Source organism: Athene noctua, chromosome 1, assembly GCF_965140245.1.
Source record: "Athene noctua chromosome 1, bAthNoc1.hap1.1, whole genome shotgun sequence".
In the NCBI taxonomy this organism is placed as follows: domain Eukaryota; kingdom Metazoa; phylum Chordata; class Aves; order Strigiformes; family Strigidae; genus Athene; species Athene noctua.
Window position 1 is genome coordinate 190,541,625 of NC_134037.1, and position 21,886 is coordinate 190,563,510.

The 21,886-nt window shown below is 43.5% G+C and overlaps 1 protein-coding gene across 2 annotated transcripts in view; it reads right to left on the reverse strand.

Moving 5' to 3' along the window:
• JADE3 (jade family PHD finger 3) overlaps nt 1–18,339 on the reverse strand; it is a 67,613-nt gene extending 49,274 nt beyond the window's left edge. The window contains exon 1 of one of the 2 annotated variants that reach the window (XM_074908053.1): nt 18,294–18,339. The gene's annotated coding sequence lies outside the window, so the exon portion shown is untranslated. Of the gene's footprint in view, nt 1–18,086; nt 18,187–18,293 lie in introns of those variants that run through there. The other variant, XM_074908061.1, reaches the window with a different exon arrangement.
• Nucleotides 18,340–21,886: the final 3,547 nt, after the last annotated feature.

Here is a 21,886-nt window from a genome sequence, read left to right on the forward strand (position 1 = left end):
GTGGTAAGATAAAATTATTCCATCTATGCCTACCAGACTTCCAAGCATTACAGGGTACACCAAGATAGATTTTAAATGAAATTATTACAAGGAGTTCTGCAAGCTGGAACCTCATTGTTAACAGCTTCTTTTATTACTTCCTCTCCTTTAAAATCCACACAGCTTTCATTTAAAAGGTGATATCTGAATGTTGAAGGTATATAGGTTCAATTTACACATTGTAAACACCAACACACTTTTTTTTTTTTTTTTACTATCAGTTCCTCCTTCACTTACATGCCAGGTCATGAGGTAGATGTCTTCGCTTCAGCTGATGACATCATAAGCTCCTAAAAAAATGAAAGGAGTGCTATTTAGGTAGTAGGAGTGGCATCAAGAATTTTATGTTTGAGCTACGATTTAATTTTTGGCAAGTAAGTGAAGGATAGATTATATTTTTATTGCAATTTCCCTAAGAAAATGATACCTCTGTAATATAAACCCTTAAATTCCATAACTTCCAATATGTGAAAAAATTAAACGCATCAGTACATACCACAATATAAATTTATAAAGTACTACAATTAATAGTAAATTCCCAAGAATAATCTCAGATTTTGTCATCCTCTTAACATGAATGGGAACCAACTTTACCAATATCAACCAACCAAATCATTATTTAGTATATTCTCTGTGATGTTCTGGGAATACAAACCAAAATGTTCATGTAGCTGCACGATTATTCAGCTGACTTAAGGGGCTGATTTCTCCAAATACACCAATTCTTTCTGCCTTCTAAAGAGCCTTCTGTGAACTGAACATGCTTATAAATTCAAAGAAGGGCAAATAAAAAATAAGTAGAGGGAAAGCTCGGTGTGGCTCCTGCCTTAATTCCTCAAGACATTCCTTCAGTCTTCTCCTTGACAATCCTGGATAGCTCAGCTTCCCTGGCAGGGATTCTGCTTACTCACCCTTTTCAATCTAGACCCAAGTCTTGAACAATATTAAGTATGGGAATAGAAGGAATTTTTCCCTCCACCAACTGCCCACATTTCCCTCCTGCAGGATCGCACACATGTATGTTTTGTGTCCTATTGTAATGGACATGGCAAAAGCATTAAAGTTGTTACACCCAACAGATTAGTTGCAGCACTCCTCAGAGACGTCAGCAGTTAGACAAGGGTCTGTCCTGGCAGGCAGTCCACCCCATGCCTTAGAGTAAAAAGCTAACAAAAACAGAACTACTATGAGCTGGGGAACAAAGTATTAGAGAGCAGAAATTCAAGTAAAAACCAAGGAACTGATAACTGCATACGCTGCCAGAAGAAAAAGAATAAAAAGGGGGAGGGGAGGATGGCAATGACTTTCTAACTGAAATAAGGCAGTTTCTGGCTGAAGTGTCAGCACCATGCTGTAACATTTCTGCTTCTCCACCCATCTGCAGTACAAGAAAAGGATACCACCACCCATCCACTGAGGAGTGGCACAGATCCTATTACTTAAGAACTATTGTTGCTCAACTTAGGCTGTGGCATCAAAGGAAAACACTTCCTTACAATCGGGGGGGGGGCTGTGTGTGTGTGCTGTAGAGGAGAGAAGGGGAACACACAATATATTGTGGCTCCTGTATGCCGACCTTAAAAAATTTTAGAAGTTTTGGCTATGTTAATTTTCTTTGATTTAAGGTTTTGTCTTTGGGTTTTTTGTCTGTGTGTTCCAAGAGGGGTTTTTTTGGTTTGGGGTTTTTTTATTAAATCCTCCCAGTTTCCTCTTCCCATCTCCTTGACAGTCTCTAGCTATACCCCACATTAAGCAATTAATTTTGAGCAACACGAGAAGATCTGCAGATCAAAGCAGCACCAGATCCAAGGTTGCCAAAACATGAATCACACTATGTGGGACGGGTTTTTAACTGGAGATAAGCAGATACACTCCCCCGGTCTCCACCACACACATGGCCTGAAGCGATCCACAGGGCCCATGAGCAGGCTGAAGCGCACTTGGGACGAGCACTGGAACATCGATGAGCATCAGAGCATCGACGGGAGCCTCCAGTCTCCAGCCAGAGGCACCCAGCTCACACGCAGCAGAAATACAGTGTGCCGAGCTGACACACAGCAAGTGGGGGTAACCAGAGGGACTGGCTTTAAAAGCCCAATGCTGTTCTGCCGCAAAACCCCGGTATTAACACTGCCTCTACCCGCCAGCTAAGAAATGCCAAGAGCCTCACCCACAAAATGCACTGGAGGAGAGAGGGCAAAGGACGAGATGAAGTAAAAAATTAATTAATGCCTGGTTCGATTTTTCAAATATAACTTCAAACAAGTTTTTCTTATGTTTCATTATGGGATAATTCTTTAGTGTCCTGATTGAATGCCTTTAATGTAAGTTTTTGATAGAAACACAAGCAAAGTCCTGGTGGTGGCAGCTCAAATGGCATCATTAAAATGCAACACAGCCTACAACTTTTAAGCGTGAACAAAACCACAGCTTTTGCCTCCCAGCTGAACCACAAAACTAATATATTTTTGAACTCGTCATTAAAAACACATTTGTTTGCTCAGTTAAATGCCAAGATGAACTCTGAAAAACCAAAAGGTTCAACTAAAAATCTTTTCTTTCTCTAACCCTTACACTATACAATCATAATCTTCAGTCCCAACTTCATTTATTTCATAGCCCTGTACAAATATACAGCATAGCACGAAGATACAGCTAACCCCACAAAATACCACTCCCCTCCTTTTCTGGGGTGGGGGGAAGCCAGTCTTAACATACTGATTCAGAAACATTAAACTAATTCACCTCAAATTAATGAGCAGAGGGCTCTTCGCTAGCAGGTAAAAAAAAAGAAGACTGACAACAGTCTGGAAAGATGTCAACCCTCCAAACTCCCCATCAGCAAGTTCAGGAGTGGGCTAAAGAACACACAGCAGAAGCTCGTCTTCCTATCTGCACACACTGTGCTAACGGACTCTGCATTTCTACTCCCTGGGTACATTTGAAAAAGCAACAAGGCAACCACAGTAACTGTGGCAAGGAGAAACAGAAAAGAAAAAAAAATTATAGGAACTAAAGAAAAATGTAGACACAGAAAACAAAATTTAGAAATGCACAGTAGCTTTTCATAAATACTGCCCAGAAACTAAGCGTCACCAGGGGAAAAAGCATCAGGAAGATTTATTTCTTAAAATACAACTTTTAACAACAGAAAGCCATTTGGAACAAAGACCTATTTTTGCAGTTATCACTACTGTTATACTACCATTCCCTCTGTAATTTACCATAGTACTTACCAAGAGCCAAGCCTCCAAAACAAAAATCCTGTTGGTTGAAAATAGGTGCTTCGTGCTTCTCTGTCCCCCACACTGCACTGCCATTTAAAAAAAAAAAAGAGACAGTCGCAGAAAAAAAGATCTGCCAGGGTCCTGGAAAAAGGCACTGAGACTGGACCAAGAGTTCAGACTTTGCATAACAGAGGCTCTGCAGCCTCTCCAGGAGAGCCCCTTCTATTCTGCATGACCCTTACTGTTGCAAAGCTTGTCCCAGAGCTTAAAGCACACATCTCCCTCGACGAGGCTCAAGTCCTTTACCAGATCTCTCTCTGCACTGGACCCTGAAGAGACCATCCCTTTCTTCTTTATACAGCTAACTTCACGTTTGAAACACAAGGCTTACCTCTTTTGTTGGTACATCTTAGTCTTTTCTCCAGACTAAATAAAACACAGTTCTTTCACCCTCTGCTCACAGGCCACACTTTCTACATTTCTGATCCTGTCAGCTGCTGCTCTCCACCACACTTTGAGGCTGGCACACAAAACCACCATGAGGTTACAATGCCCAAAACTGGGCAAAGGCTCCCTACACGGAAAATCTCTTTTCTTGTTAAAGAAAAACATCCTTTACTGTCACGTGAGTTGCAGATAATAATTCTAAGTGCAAACTCCAGTGCCTTTGCTTTTGCAACTGCATGACTCTGTTGCTTCACGTTCTGGCCATGAGCAGTTATTGCTGCTGGGCCCATGGCTCCCAGCCTGTAGGAGCACAGCGAAACCCTCCCAGCGCAGACCTGCCCCTCAGCCCCCTGCTCAGTCCCATCCAACCCTTCTTTCCAGGCTCCTTCTCCAATCTCTCAAGATAACTATAAATTCAAAGCATCTTCTCAAATAGACACGCAGCGCCACCCAGTTTCATCTGGCTATTTAATGAGCAGAGTCCTCATTCCTTCACCCACATCATTAATGACAAATATTAATTAATACTGAACCTAGGAAAGACCACTTAAATCTCATCAAATTCACCTGTCTTGTTTGAAACTAATTAGTAACTATCAGTTTTCTAAGCAACTGCACACATTCATGTGAGCATTTCACCTAATCCATGTTTCCTTAGCTCGCTTCTGGTAACATGAGCTGTCAGATAACTTGCATCATCTACTGTGCAATTCCCACCTCACAAACGACTTTCAAGACTGAATCTGAAAGCTGGTCTTGTGACACTTCATGTGTCCTTCACAATAAATAATTCCACAGATGTAACAACTGCTTATGTGGGAAAGGTATCAGAAAAGCATTGTGTTACTTCCAATTTTTTACAGACTGTTTCAGATATCTAACGCATGTAGCCAGCTCCCCACGGACGACCAGTAACAAAAGTAATTGTACTCTCTCTTTCCCTTATAGTTCTGAAAAAATCATAATAGGAACAAGATATCCAAATACCAAAACAGTATCCATTGTATTTATCTGAAGAGATACTTCCAGACAATCCTGCAGGGACTACAAGTAGAAAAGAAAAAGTCACTAAGCTTTAAGAAGAGTCTTCTAAAATCCTTACTTCATAACAAACAGGGCTAGGTTTTTGCTTGTAAAAACCTGTGATCTGATGCTGCTTCTTCATAAGCTTCTAACAGTGCTAACTACAGCAAGTATTTAGCAGCTTCTTGATTTTTACCTCTCTTCCACACTGGCTTAGCCAAGAAAGTAATTCAATATAAATCCACAACCTCATTGTAAAAATCTAAAGATAGTTTGTCTCACCTTAAAGATAGGTCACAGACACGGAAAGCATCTAGCAAAGCTTGCAACTCTCTAGCACCTTCACTTCCTTTCACTATCACAAAAATATTCCATTATACCTTTACACAGCAACAAGCCTATTCTTAATAATAGCCAGCGACTTAGTAATTCCCAGCAGCCAATTGAAATTTGCTGGGAAAACAATTTCCCACAGCAGCTTATCCCGCTTTCAGACAAACAATGCAGCAGGATGTCTAGAAGGATAGGTTTCATAAGCCAACTAACAAGTAACATCAAGCCGTTTTATGAAACGTTCTGAAGTCCTGGGCCCCCAGGCACTCAGATGGTGACCCAACGCAGCAGTTATTTAGCGTATGTGTAGCGCCAGCCGTTCTGCAAAATACTCAAAACTTTTTATTCATTGCTTGAAATTACATGTTACACAATATAATTAACGTATACATGCAAAAAAGCAAGTCAGGGGCTGAAACAACTGCCCTTACAAGGAAAAGCAACCAAGACTGACATACACACAGGATTTAACTTAAGCACCTGTTAACCCAAGGTGCACACAAAGTTGTTTATGTTCTTCATATACTAGTAAGCTATTAATATTAGTGGAACAAAGGCATGGGTCTCTAAGAGATCAGATGTAATGGCATGAATTTAGGGAAAAAAAAAAAAGTTTAGGCTTAGCATTAAGGAAACATCCTGAGAGTCAGAACTGCTGGTCTATGTCCCCAGGGAAAGGATAGGAGGCTGCAACTCTTGACGTTTAAACAAAGATTGGACAAGAGTCCTGGTAGCTGCGCTGCCAAGACAACATGCTCCAGCTCAGCATTTCTCAAACTGGCCTGAGGGCAAGGCAACAACAAATGTGGGACCCGAGTTTAAAGAGGAGGACTGCACAAAGTGGTTTGTTCGGCCTGTCTGCACTAGGGACTGCACCTAGCCACATAGACATGTTGCTGTGAAGCAGCAAGTACTGTGCATCAGCTATTCCACAGCACATGAACGTATTGCTGCGCGTTGGCGAGAGCAAGCAATCCCAAATAGTTATTCTGCCCTTACGTCTCTCCTCCCTGCTTCAGAGACTGAGGAATATACATACACTGCTACAGTGTACAGTGCACGCAAGGACAGTTACCACATACCAGGTCAGGTACGTGCTCCTCTTTTTCAGGATGAAATGTTAAGGACAGTTACCACATACCAGGTCAGGTACGTGCTCCTCTTTTTCAGGATGAAATGTTAAGGAGATGTATTACTTCAGCCTGGTGCAGGATGCATCTCTCTCCAAAGAGTGGGTATTCCCTGCGGCAGGTCACATTGCAGTGCAGAGAAGCGTATCAGGAAGAGCCCACAAATGCATGTGGCAGAAGCCTGCAGTAGGAGAGCTAAATTGGGATAAAAGATCAGGAGCTGGCAGGATGCTTCCTGAATCCATGAAGCCTGGAATGCTGAATACAGGCAGAAGTACCAAATGTATTTTGGTGCTACCTACTACCAGGAGCTGGAGAACAGGGCTCTGAACTAGAGCCAAAGAAATAAATCCAGTTCTTGAAGAAAGGGAACGCTACATGTCTTGCCATTAGCCACAGCCACATGTTGGCCAGTCAAGATTTTAACTGTCATGCTAAACAGATGTAGTTGTATGCATTTCCTAAAGCTGAGTGATGGCAGTACTGTTTCATGTTATTTTCTGAAGGGAGGGTCAAGCAAACATTTCAGAAGGAATAATCTAGATGACCTAGGAGCATCTTTTCCCACAGCTAATTTCCATTATTTAATGCAACTATATTTGTGCACAGTTATGGATATCTTTAGTGGAGATCTTAAAATAAAAAAATAAAATGATTCAGCAAGTGTGAGAACTTCTAAACTATGGTAACAGATGTTACATTTCTGATGGCACAGCCATGCCATTCTCATACACTCTGCAGCAAGTCCCATGACCCCACCACGCACAAGAGAGTCACAAATGCTAAAAGCAGCATCACTGCTTCTTGCTGGATCCTCCACACACTGACAATATAAAAGATGACGGGCCAGACTCAGACTTCAGACTGATGTAATACTAAATGTGCACTTCAATTTCAGTGCCTTCAAGTTAGATCTCTGGCTCCAGAACAACAAGAAACAACCAATCCCATAATGCTTTAACTCCCCATGAAGCAAATTAAAAGGTCTTTACGGTGGGACTCAAAGTGCCCAGCATTTTCAGGACAGCCAGCTCACACACCAAAGAGGGAATGATGGCAGAAATCCCTCCTCTCACAGATTCAACTGCTGATTTGCAGCCCTGTAAATGGATACCTTCGAGAAGCAGATCCATGCTTGGACATTCCTTCCTCCTCCCCTCCCCTCACAAGCACTCCTCAGGCATCCAGTTCAGACTCACATAAAGCATTAGCAGTTGCCACACCTGCAAAGGCCATCCCCCATTCTGCACCTCAGCTCCCCAGCCCTCCTCTGCCTCTACTGAGATTCAGCCCCAACGTCTCCTCCCTCCCGGCTACCAGACCCTGGCTCCTTTCCCCCAACCCCTTTCCCTTGCAGGACTCTGCTGCTGCCTACCTGGAGCATGCAAGCACTCACAGCCATCACACCGCTCTGCCAGAAAACCAGTCTGTGCAAGCTTCTCCTATCTGTGTTATGCTGTTAGCTTCGCCCACTTAATCGCAGGATGGCCACCACCAATTGCTGCAGAGTGTCAGGAGGCGCTTGTGCCTCAAACCACCACCAACTTTTACAAAGCAAATGAGCCTGCTAAGACTATGTTCCTACTATGGTTGATGCAAGTGGGAAAACAAACAAAACAAAAACAAAACAAAAAAAACCCCACCACAACACCCACAGCTGACTGACATCAGTTAGCTTAAAGAAAAGATTAAGAATAATTTATGTCTGGATTACAAGAGGAAAGCTATCTCACAGTTAGATGACACAAGTCAAAAAAAGACCGTGTCTTCCTTTTCTGGATACATTAAGTTGTAATGCTCACCAGTGCACAACACAGGGATTCATGCAGGCTACAGAACATGTGCTTTAAAGTTTCTTCAACTGCTCTGGCTAGAAGGAATTGGAATACTTAAAAGTGGTGTGGATATACTGAATAATCCTGGCCTTGAAGGTGGTCTCGATGGCCACAGAAAAATCACCCTCGTGAACAGCTCACCTCATATCAAAACACTTAGTATTTAACTAAACGATAACCAGTTTCCAGAGAAAAAAGGGCAAGAGAGAAGTAAGACAGTGTTAACTTCACTTGCTTATCACAGCAATTTAAAGTACTTCCGACATGCTTGAAACTCGGGACATTGGTGTTTTTGAATTTTCATAAGGAAAGGGCCCCTGTTCTTTCTTGGTCAGACATTTGATTGTCACACCAGCACTCAAACTGCCACCTCCTCCTGCAAAGAAACTCCATAAATAAATAAAGCACCCAAGCTTTACACTTAGACCACAAAACACAAGGCTTGGAGCACAATCAAGTGCAATTAATGAAGCAGCAGACACCAAAACACAGTAAACAAGACTTCATCAACTTCATTCTTTGTGGCTGCAAATTCCATAGCAGCAACCAAAAATTACTTCTTGCTTGAAGATGATTTTAAATGGTCAGAAAGGGTTGGGGTTTTTTTACTGTTATTAAAGAGAAACCTGTGTCAGCTAACTAATCCTTTTCCAAAGCCATTCCCACTCAGTCACACAAAACAAATGACAAGCTCTGAGAAACAAGCAGGGAAATTTTGGCCCTGGTTGAGTCAATAGGAATTAAATCAGCACCAAAATGAAGCCAGAGATTAGCAAAGCATTTAATCTGATGAATTTGTGAGCAGAACTCCTAAGTGACAAAACAGTTCATTTCTTCTCAAAATTCCCTGATGTAAACATATGGGGGGTTGCAAGATCAAGTTGTAATGCAAGAGAACTACTCCTTTAAAGCACCCACTGCCAGAAGAGTTTATTGTCAAAAGGAAAAATGTGACCTTTAATAAAATTGTCTTATAAATATACAGACCTTTATAATTTCTTGTAGTTTATTAAAGAAAGACTTCTACTATATAAAGCTGTTTCCTTTGCGGAGGCAAAGCTCTTGACACTGTTTAGCAATGGGTTAAACTAGACATACAGAGACTGCCACTCACATAGGTATGGATGGACTTCTACCAATTCAGGCTTTCACCAGTTCCGAGAACAGCAGGTAACACTGCCCCTCATGACACACTGGTATTTCTGCACTTTGGGCACACAAATGACACCAAGGTCCTTTGTGCTACATTCGCCAAACCGCATCAATGACCCAAAGGAGAAAAAAAAAAAGAGAAGAAAAAAAAAAAAGACAACTCGCTTTAATAGGTTTGCTCCATGAGAGTTTTACATCACTTCTGCTTACCTGAAGCACAAAAACTTCTATAATCCTGTCAGTCCTGGAAAGCTCAACAGAGAAAGTAAACACAGGAACTCAGCTGCTTCTCCTTTGAGAACTGCCATCATGCAGTTAAAACCACAATTCTAACTGATTAAATCTCTATGAGTCTACAAGAGACCATGAACAGGCAGAGGTGCCTCAGAGTACCCTAATGTGGCATTAAAACCTCTAAATGGTAGATCTAAAGATGCTGTATTACAGCCAAAGAAGTCTGGTATTGGAGCAAAGCAGGCTTAACTTCCATAGTCCAGCTGACACTAATGCCAGTTCTTCAGAAATAAACATATATGACCAGTCTGATCATTATAACGTAGTTACACTAGCACAACACCTTCAAATTGTTACGATAGCTGGTTTATTTGATAGGTAACATTAATATATATTCCCTAAAAGGATTTCAAGGAGGAAAGAAAGCTTTTTGGAAAAAAAATTATAAGGTAGAAAGTGGTTAGAAAGGGATTTGAGAAGTTCAATCTGGTTACTTTTCAGTGTTTTGAAAGTTATTCCACTAAACCAATGCTTTTCCATGGTCTTGTTTTTCCAGCGGTTCCTCTTGATACACAAAAGTAAGTTTGCTTTTAAAACATACTTATTATCTGTATGAAACACACATCAGCAATTGTAGTTAATTTAAATCAAACACACAGATTCAATTTGCTTAACTAAGAACAACTTACATATATACTGGCATAAGAGAACAGTTCTTGTTAAATACACAAGCAAAACACTCATTACATCAATACAGGCGTTCACTAAAAAAAAAGTGTTATATCACGAACGCTTTATTTTCTATGAATATTAAAAAACACAACGATTTTTCAGTGGATGATGCTTTTATATATACACATATGTAAATCCACACAAATATAACAGCCACAAAAAACACAACACCTCACATAAAAACACTGATGAGGGAAAAAGCCCCTCTAACAGACCTAGCAAACTTGCAGAAATCTTATTTAAAAAAAAAATTAACCCAAAAGGTCTGCCAAAGTATTTTCAGGCCAATTACAAATAATTTGGAAGCCTACCCTGTCTGGAGTCTGGTACGGGAGACAAATTTAATTTGACCTTGCTGATTTATAGGGTCCCAAGAAGACTGTGAGACACTCACTGGAAATACTGTTTTCTCCAGTAACAAGGAAGAAGTTGTGAAGTCAAGGCAAAAAGAAGATGGGACAGCTAACGGGAGACTACAAAGGCATCAAAGACATTGCTGAGAGAGATAAGTAGGAACTATAAATTACATTCAAGTTATCCTGTACACTTGCGGCTTTTCTTTTCCTCCTTTTTAATTTACTTTAGCCTTTTTTTCCAGCTCTTAACCCATTCATACCTCAGAAGTGAACTGTTTGAAATGTGGAAGTCAAACATGCAGAAGTGAATTTGCAGAAAACAAATTTATTTCAATAATCTTAAAAAGAGAATGAAACAGCATCTGCAAAAGCTGTTAGACCTAAGCAACTGAAATTGATGCATATCCCTGTTTGCTGTTACATGTAGAGGCTTCTCAAAATCTAGAACAAGTACACAGAAGACGCCAAACAAAGGATTTAAGACAGCATTTAGGCCAGATTAATCCATGTAATGGGAGTCACGGGGCTCTGACTGATACTGAGCTGATTGTCAGGAGTGCCAGCTTTCTAATAACTTACGTCCCACCTTCTGAAGTTTTATGGCATTTATAGAGGAAGAAAAATGAAAACTCCACATGTCAGATCCAGAAAAAAACCATATATATTCAGTTTTAAGCAATAGAAGACAGAATACACAAGGTACTGATACATAAATTTTTAACCACCTCTGCCTTCACTGAGCTCAGACCAGTCTTTATATCTGACAACAGTTGTAATACAGCTATTTCACCTCTGCATAGGCATATAGATCTGATAAGAGCAAGTCAGATCTCCAAAATTGCAGAAGCATACATGTATGTAGCCGACTAGTCACTGACAAAATCTCATTCAATTGCCACTGTAACTAAACTCTTTGTAAGCTAGCTGTATAAAAATGTATTTTGATCAAAAATATGCTTACTACCAACTTCAACATACTTAAAAATCTGAAAAATACCTGAATAAAAGAAAGGCTTTTGAAATTTTCACAAAATGCCACTGGAAAACTACAGTACGGATCTTAAAAAATACAAAACCAACAAAAACCAAACCCACCTAAATTGATGAATATCAGTTGCAAAGAGCACCCAAAACCATCTTGCATTATTTCTATTTATATAAAAATCTGGAATTATTTCATCCCACTGGGTTGGGGTTTTTTCCAAAAAAAAGTAAAGAAGCACTAACCAAAGAAAGTGCAGAAAATTAATTTCTGCAATGCAGACAAAATGTTTTGCAAAAATAATTTCCATAGAAGAATCAATATAAGCAGGAATGAATTTTACTTCCTATGTATGTCAACAGCCATTAGAGCATTGTTGCTCCTAAACAAGCACTTTGTATTAAGATCAACCTTTTGGTTCCTCCCTCACCCTTCGCACATTCTGTTGCAGAGCTGCAAGTTCAAATTTGTCAGGCAAAATGCTTCACTTACTTCTTAAGATCGCTCATTTCACGCTACGCTGGAAATGATTATGTTGTTAACATAAGGAAGACTGCAACTTCATTATCAGGTTTAAGTATCTGCCTTTCAGTTGCTTAAATGACAGTCAATTTGATTTTTGTAAAAGAACACAACTGCTCTCGAATTAGGCTGAAGTTGAAGAGTTGCTACAACTCCACCAAACAAGGTTAATGCTATCAAAGAGAAGCAATGCTGATGACCGGTAACCTTTCCCTCGTCAAACCACCGGTCAACGGTTCTTGAAAAAACATAAAAAACTATTTTCTGTGCTTGAATGAGCATTTTTTCTTCCTATCAAACAACATTTAACAAGGTTTACATTGCACTGCGGAGTAATCACCTATTATCACTATTTCAGTCAGTCACCTGCTGGAAAAAGAGCCTATCTGCATGAAAGCAGGAACAGGAGTATGAGTTTGTTACTCCTTTTCCTTTGCAAGTACTCATAACAGTGAGAGAGGTATTACTCCTACCTCTCCTTCTGCTGAGGCTCCTCCTCACCAGATAATTGCTGAGCCTACCATTTTCTTGTGCGCCTCTAACTTGCTTGCATACTGCATATTCTAGCTCCATAAGGTTTTGGGGAATTTTTTCTTCATTAAAGCCAAAACCTGGGTGGGACATGGCACTATTTCAAACTCTGAGCCCTCTACAGCCACTTTGATAACAAAACCTGCAAATTAACACTGGAAGAATATTAAAGAAATACAAGCGGTTAAAAGCAGAACAATAAGGAGAATTAAAAACCACAAGTAATCCCACTAGGGACATTTTTTTCCTTCCCTGACAGGATACACGTCTCTCCTATACATTTTTGTATCTTGCGGTTCAAGATCAGGATTTTCTGTGGCAGCAGAAAGAAAATACTGCCATTTTATTCTGCTATACTTGATACGTAGGGAAGATTTAAATATTTGTGCGTTAAAAATAATAATTTTCTCATTATCGTCACGCTCTTTAAAGCAAGCATTATTTTAAAATTGTCTGGTCTGTTAAACCAATGCTCACATTTTTGAAGTGGTATGAATGAAAGCTCAGAGTTTAGTTATGATTTTCACGTGTTTGTGAACACCCGTATTACTGCATCGACCTAGCAGTGTTATCAACCTAACACCCAAACTGCATCAATCTAAAACCAAAAATATCTTTAGCAGAAAAACTTTTGTCTAACATTTGTAGCAGATATAGCATTTATTTGCATACTTAAAGAATTTCAGTCATCCAGTATTATACGATAAGCTATGTACCACAATTAAAAGCTATTCAGCACACGGGCATGTCCTATGCAGAAGTCTTCCTCCCACTACTTGATCATCTACCCAACAGCATATTCCAAAACAAGAACTACCTGTAAATTTAAAACACAGCTTGGAAAACACTTCATAACACAGTCGCACAGAATTCACTATTGGCAATAAAGGCTCCTGGTCAGTTTCGGCTTGCAGAGCCAAAAGTGGGGTACCACCCCTTCCACTGGAGCATCCCAGCGTCTACTCACCCACTGCACAACTGCACAGTGCAAACCCTTAGAAGCTGTTGGACTTGCTGTGCATCAAACCACTCACACCGGAATGAAACTGCTCTCTAGGACATGACCAAGAGCCTGAGCAAAGGCTACCACAGAGTCAGGAGCTTTTTGCAGATATGACAGGCCCTCAGAAAACATTCAAGCAAGAATTTTTTAGGGGGGGGGGGGGGGGGGGGGGGGGGAAGGAAAAAAGAAAAGGGCAGGGCAGAAAGGCCTGGACAGTAGATTAACAAAATAATACATAATTCCCTCAAGACTGTGTGACAAGCATATTCATTTTAGCAACCAGTCAGGCATGTGTATGAACCTGTTTTTTAACATCTCCCTACAGCTCTAATTAAAACACAAGGAGGCATTAACGACATGATATGTTATGTTCAGCATTCAATTCAATAAGCAAGAAACACAGCTCTGTAATCTAATGCTGTAACAGGTGTACTTTAAAGAAGGAAAGCACTCCAAAGTTTTAGAAGTTTAACAAGCTAAGGCAAGCATTCCAGCATTTAATCCAGGAGAAAGTTATAACAAATAGCATCAGCAGTCACAAGCTTATCCTCCCACCTTCTCGTGCTCCTCTGAACAGGGTGACTTAACAAATGCCAGCAGAGCCTCCGCAGCCATGCTCACAGCTCAGGGTCTCTTCCACTTCTTTAAATCCAAGTAAAGCTTGTATTATAGCTCTACAAAAGCAGGAGCTTTCGTTAGGCCCAAAAATCACACGTCCCAGACTGCTCTAATCCCCAAATTCTTGGTCTCCTACACACTGTAATAAGATCTTAAATGTTGGAAAAGTTCAGATGCCATCTAGAGAAGGGTTGCTTGGAAGTAAATAAATATGAAAGAGTGAACAGCCCAGGGAAACAGGGAGGTGGTTAGTAATTGCACAGACATCTCTCCACAGAAGTCAACACCCAGGCTGTCACGTTACACTTCTAGAACGCCTTTGCCAGATCCCATCTTATAGCTGAAACAAGCTGAAGCACCAATAAAAATAGTATCTATAAACACAACTTTTAGGGGTTCTGAACATCAGATGTGCAGTTTTAGCTAGAACATAGTATAAAGAAAAGTAATTTTAAAGTGACAGTGTAATTGATCATTTAACATGGATAAATATAAAAGAAATCACCTCTCCCACTCTTTTTATTTTAAATAGCAGCATTAAGCTAAAATCAGCTGTGTGCTAAAATGCAACATTTCATATAGTTATCTCACTTTTCAGAGGTGCCATCAAGCCCTACAGATCTCCGGCATCTCCCACTCCCACCTGACCCAGCCTCCGCCAGGGCCCTGACATAACATTTTATACATCAGCTCTTCAAGATGCAAATAGCATCTGTTGGCTTCCATTACATAAATATGCCCGATAAGAGCTATTATTAACTTGTTAGTTTCCATTTTAAGTAAAGTATGTCAAAATTGCATTTATGTCTCCAATTACATGAAGCCTCAAGTGTTGCAAGCACTTCAAATCTTCAGAAAAGAGAAATGCCACACGATTTCAGAGGAAGGGTTCCCCTCTCCAAAAATGTGAAAGCCCCTGAGTCCCCTTAGCTGTAGCTCCTGCAAAAATTGTGGGAGTGAGGAGAGATTAATCTGGCACGATCAAACAGCAAGTTTTGACTAAGTCCATTTCTGTTTATAAAGCAAGAAGTCACCAACCAAAAGCAACAAACAGCAAGTTTTTGGTTATAAAATGCATCCAAAAAATTATACCCATGCTTAACAAAATATTAACTTTAAAATGTTGACTACAACATTCTGTATTATTAAATTGCCCTGCATTTTCTGAGGAGTAGGCACAATGGTACACTAACAAACCTATACAGGTAAGAGCCCCCAAAACCATATACCAACTTCTAAAGGAGACTTCTAGGGACTAAAGGAAAAAAACACACCACAGAAACAGGGCTTTATATAACATTTTCATCCATGGATTATAAAAGACAAAAATGCGAGTATGTTCCTACCCCTGATATATCCCAGGTCTCACCTAGCTAACCAAAAATGTACAAACACCATGCTATCCTCCTCATCCTCTGGGGCATGATGGTCAGAAATTAATTTCAAAGATTGAAATAGGCTACCTAAAAAGACCATGGGGAGCACGGTAGGGGTATCAATTTCAAACTCAACCTCAAGGCAGACTGTACAGGGCTTGACTTCACTTCTCCCCAGCAGGTCTAACAAATCCAGCCATTTTCACCATGGCCCTCCACACCTGCCATCATGACAGCCAGGAGTTCAGGTCACCAGTCAAGACACCCCACAGGCCAGCTGCAGCAAGATCTTTGGGATAAATGCTTTACAGCACTCAGCATGTCATAGCTACTACAGTGACCACATGCATGTGTGTCTGCCCACCTGTACATATATAAAGTCGTACAGGTAAAAATAATACTCAATTATAGCCAAGCAGCCTTTGTAAATTCTCCTCCCTAGGCAAACCACCCAGCTCTATGAAAACTACATGTATTTTAAAAACCAAACCAAAAAGCCCACAGCAATCTCGGGTATCCCAGTAAATCCCAGATACAAACTTCCCAATTTTCTGCCACAGGAAGTACACAGACCCACAGAGGAGGAAAAAGCTGGGTTTATTCTAAAGCTACACTGAGATCCTCTAGCCCAGGCTTTTACATTTGCAGCGGATTTTCATTATTTTAAGAAGATCCCAAATGAACATGCATCCCTGCCAATAAATGCCACTGTGTATGTTCCTACTCCAGCTCTACAGCAAATCTTTGCGGGTACCTGCTACACGTATATAACGCACATAAAACCAAACCAACCAACCCACATAGTTCCACTGGCTGACCCAACTTGGGAATCTTTTCTGCTGTGGGAGGGAGGGAGGCCTGTTCTGTAAAAGGAACGTAGAAAGAGGAAACATCAAATGAAGGACAGGTAATAGAAACAGCTCTCATTATTTTGATTACTTTTACTGCATTTAAAGCCCAACTTTTGCAGAAAAGAGCTTCCTTCTGCTCTTCTCTGGCACTAAAAACAGAGCATGTCAGGTCTAGTCTGGAAAGAGGTCAGAAGTTCAGTTAAAAAAAAAATAAACAACAAAACTTTGGATCCTAAAAGCACTAATTTTAATTTGAAAAGGCACTTCTAAAGCGACTTCAAATTGCATTTTCTCATGCATTTTCTCCCTTCCATAAGGGCAGGTGAAAGCTTTTCTGACATCCTGCAAAGGAACTCTGTGGCAGGCTTGAAAGGTATGCTAACGTGCCTTCATCCAGGTCACTCCTTCCTCTCTAAACCCATCCATCCGGCTCTCGAATTTTCAGGTTAGCTCTAACCATCGCTAAGATACGGTCTCGCCTCATAGAGATGAGCAGGTGTGCTCGAGATGCTCTACAGAACAGCCCACAACAAGCACCAACATGACGTAAAAAGTTGGCTGCAGATAAAACATTTCTCACGCACCAAGACAAAATACAGTTCTCTAGATCTCTCAGTTTTAGCGCAAAGGCTCTTTTGCGTTAACAGACAGGCACAACAGCTTTCAAGTTTGTAGTGTATTTTAATCACAGGGTTTCTAATCGAGACTGGATGCCATCTCCAGCATCCCCTTCTTCTTAACGTGAAAAAACACACAGCTTTAAAGTACAGTGCTAATTTAACGATATTTTAATTAAAGTTCATAGCCACTCATTATAACAATTTGTGAGCAATAGCTGAACTCCAAATAACTATAAACGCTCTTCATAAAATAACTGTAGTTAAAAAACAGGAAAAAGCAGCATTTATACTTTCCATTAAGGTGTATTTTAAGGTGCGCTGTGCCCAGCGCTCCCATTTAATCATCACAGAATTATCTGAAAGTGCTACTTTCGCTACATCCCCGGCCGCTGATCACACCGGTCGCCGTACGTCCGTGAAACGAATCGGTGCTTTTGCAGGCAGAGGAGCGACATTAAAGCGAACGCGGTGCGAGGCAGGAAGGTCTGGAGAACCCAAGAAAGGACCTTCCCATCCCTGCAGCCGCAGGCACCGGGCCGCTCTCCCCCACCGCTTCCCGGGATAAAACTTACCTCGGTGGCACGGCGGGCCGGGCCGGGCCGGCGGGAGAGCTGCGCTAGCGCTTCATTGTCAAACTCAGTTCTAGCAAGTTCCTCGACATACTGGCGGAGCGGTCCTCGGCAGCGGACAAGCGCCCGGCTGTCTGTCTGCCCGGCTGTCTGTCTGTCTGTCTGCTCGCCCGCCCGCCACGCCCAGCCGCGCTCCGCAGGGCCCCGCCGGCTAGGGGACCGGCGGGTCGCCGCCTCTCCGGGCTGCGGCGAACAAAAGGGCGCTTCGCCGGGGGCCGCCGCCGCCGCCCAGCCCCTGCCGTCCCCCGCGGGCACAGCCCGGCGAGCGAGGGGGCGGAGCGGCGGCCCGACTCCGGCGGGGCGGCGGAGCCGCAGCAACTTTTCCCTCCGGACGCGGCCGGGGCCGCAGCGCCCACGCCGGACGGGGTGAACGCTGCCCGCCCGGCACGGCACGGCCGCCGCCACCCCCGGCCCGGCTCCGCGCCCCCCCCCGGCGCCCCACGTACCCGCAGGAGCCGCCACCTCCCCCCGCTCGCCGATGCTTCCTTCTCCTCCTCCTCCTGCCCGGCCTTGGCGCCAAACGCCGCCGCCGCCACCTCCCGCCCGCCGCAGGCCCGGCGCCTCCCCCGCTCACAGGCCCGGCGCGGCGGCCCCGGCGGCCCGGCGCCCGCCCCCCGCCCCGCCTCCATGCGGGCAGCCCGGGCCGCGCTCACCTCCCGCCGCCGGCGCGGCGCGGCACGGCCCGGCCCGGCGCGCCGCCGCCTCCTCCTCCTCCTCCTCCTCCTCCTCCTCCTCCTCCTCCCCTGCTCGCCGGCGTGGGCGGCCGCGGCCGTCAGGGCTGGCGCTCCCGCCGCGGCGGCGGCTGCTGCTCCTGCGGCGGCTGCTGGTGCCGTCCCGCGCCGGCGCGCATCGCCTCCGCCCGCCCGCCCGGGCCCGTGGCCGGCGGCGGCTCCCGCCCTGCGTGCCGGCTGCTCGGCGCGCCCGCAGCCAGGCCCAGGCCCCCCGCCCGCCCCGCTCCTCCTCCTCCTCCTCCTCCTCCGGCGGCGGCGGCCGCACAAGAGCCCTATTGTATTATTGACACTGCTGGGCTCCAGGCCCCGCCTCTTCCCCTTCCCTTCCCTCCCTGCCCGGGCCGGGCCTTCCTGCCAGCTGCGCCGGCAGAGCCGGCCCCCGCCCCGGCGAGCGGGCGGGAAGCGGCCCGAGGGGAAGGCCTCGGCCTCAGTCCCTGCCCCGGCCCCGCCGGCGGGCGTCAGGGCTGAGGGGAGCCAACGCCTCCCGGGACCGGGCGAGAGGCGGCCCCCGCCGCCCTCAGGTGTGACTTCTCCCGTCGAGGTGCCCAGCGCGGGTGACGAGCAAGGGGCAGCACCTGGTAGCCAGGTGCTTCGCCACGTCCCCCCTGCCTTCCAGCAGCTTCTGCGGGCACCGCAGGCTGATCGCCACCCAGTCCAGCACGAAATTGAGAACGTTTTAAGTACCTTGTAAAATGAGGAGTGTAAAGTCTACCTCAGGGCAGCATCTAGCAGTGATTGGTGTTAATCGTTTGGCCCCTGACAGAGTTCCTGTCAAAGCAGCAACTGATAGAAATCACGGTAGGCAACATTAGAATAAAGGAAGCAACAGCAAAAATTTGGCAAAGCTCCTCCGTCATTAGGCCTCACACCCACACGCATTTCCCATACTGCTGTTACCAACTATCACTTGCACCAAACGCACAGCAAACCCCTTTCGCCTGCCTTAGCAGAAGGACTGCTGCAAAGGGATTTACCTGGAGAACCCTTCTTGGCTGCCACAGCCCTGTTCTCCATGCACACTAACTGGGGCATGGAAAGGCGACGGAAATGGGGCAGAGAAGGAAATCAAGCTCGGGGTCTCAAATCGGAGATAGAGCACTTTGCTCTAGGCCAGACAAACGAGAAACAGCAAGAATATAAGAACGAGGAGTACAAAGGGATGAAGAGGTAAGCAGCAAGCATGGCAGGGATAAGTTGGCATGCCTGAGCTGCACTTCCACAGTGTTTCTGGACAGCTGGTAGAACAAGGTGAAAGAAAGGAAGCACTGTTTCAGGCTGAATATTCCATCTAGCTCAACAGCCTCCCACTGGCTCTTCCAAGCCACTGGCCCCCCACATTGACCTCATCCTGGCCCGAGTGGGCATCCACAGTAAGATACATCCCCCAAGTACTCTGCAAGTCTCCAACTACTTCTTGCTTGGATTTCCCAAGCAGGATGTGGCATGTCTGTTTAGTACCCCTCAACAGATCACTTCTCCAAGTACTTGTCCAAGTCAGCTGTCACTGAATCCGTGTAGGCTTCTGACTGTAAATCACTGCTGGCAAGGACTTCCATGAGTCTACTACCTGCTGAAAAAAAAAAAAAAATTTTTTTTTTTTCTTTTGAATAACTGGTTAATATTCCTGTGTGTAATATGAAAATGTAGCTTTCTACAAATGCAGTTAGACCACAACCAAACAGCAACGCTGACACATATGACTTCCTTCATGCACCAGTGACCACCTCATTTGCCTTCTGTTCATTAATACATACTTGCCAGGAAAACCCTCTGAACAGCTTCAGAAAACCACAACATCAAGTGAAATACCAAGAATATTCCCCCACCACACTTGTGGAATCCTCTGTATCAAACCAGGTGGTCCAGGCAACAGGGCAGGCAACACTGATTTTTAATAAAAGATTTGAAGTCCAAAATGAAGAAAATTCAGATTGATAAAAACAAGGCCATGCACTACAGAAGGAGACCTGTTTTCTAGTCATGAAGGGAATTTAAAGTCCAAAGGAGTTAAACTGAACAGAAACCATTTTCAAGTACCAATATCTTCATTTGGATTTTAAAACAATTTCTATTTTTTTGTGTCTACAGCTTAGTAGAATGTAATACAGAGTTTAAAGTATCCATCATTCTGAAGGACAACGAAGAATGTATATTCCCATCAGTGAAGGAAACATTCCTATGAGAAGTTTCCTGCCAGATTATTTTATGTATGCATGACTTCATCAGGAGCAGATGCAGCCCAGCCCAGGAAAGGTGTTGCGCAGCTATCTTCATTTCCCATGCCTAGAATCGCACACACCCCCCTGCACTGGCTGTCACATGTCAGGAGGAGACAACAGCCAGCCCTCTAGTTCTACCTCTAGTAAATCCACAGCTGTACATGGTGGGCTCAGGGCCAAATGATGGGTGACACAGGAAACCCATGGCAGAAAGTGGTGAGGCTACTAATTTCAATAAATGCTTTTATATGCAAATAAATTTGTTATCTCATCCTGTGTAACTTTTAGCAAATTATCTTACCCTTTGATAGGAATTTACACAGAATTGCATTTACATTTGCCATGCACTTCTATAGGAACACCAAGCAAGATGAATAAATAGGGAGCAGGTTGTAGACTGTTGTTCTTTTTAAAGACACGTGCAACAGTTTTCACATTTTCTTGAGAAAGGATGAACTACAGATGCTCTTATGCACCTAGAGAATATAAAGAATTTACAAAGCCAGATGTTAACATGTTGATAAAATATAGCACAAACATGAAGTCTTCCCAAGGGAGGAATGCTCTGGAAACTAGAAGTATAAGAGATACGGTCAGGATAAAATAATGTATACATGTATACCAAAGCTGAATGGAGTCATTATTCAGCCATACAATGGCTGCCCATAGTATATCAGGGTATCAAGAAAGTTACACTCAAGTAACGTTTAACATCTGAGGAGCAGGGTCACACAGAGTTTAACATGGACTAGAGCCACAAAAGAAGCATCTCTAATTGAAATACCTAGAAGTATTTTGGTGAATTTCAACAGGAAAGCATTTTCTTCTACAAACATCTGCTCTCTCTGATTAGATGCCAGAGAAGTAAAAGACCACAAACACGCCATAGTGTCATGGAGGAGTAGTGGAGGGAAATAAAAACTGGAAAGGCCCAGGAGGTTAATTCATATCCCTTACCTCCAAGTCTCCGCAGCATTCCCAGCCTGCACGTAGAAGCCTCCATCGGCAGTAATTCTAGTTGAATCTGATAAAAGAAATAGACACCAAAGCCCAGTATAACACCTTCCTCTGAAATGTGCAGAGGCTGTGTAAAATTTGCTTCATTGGTAGATCAGATGCCATTGATGAAACCTTGATACAACATTCCTGAAGCCAGAGCAAACATTGGCAGCTACTGGCAAGAGACATAAAAGCTCAACTCCCTGATTTTCCTTTCACAATGAGGAAAATTATTGAAGTGTTATCATGAAGCACAAACATCCACCTGCAAACAAGAGAGCTAATTATCGCTGTGGA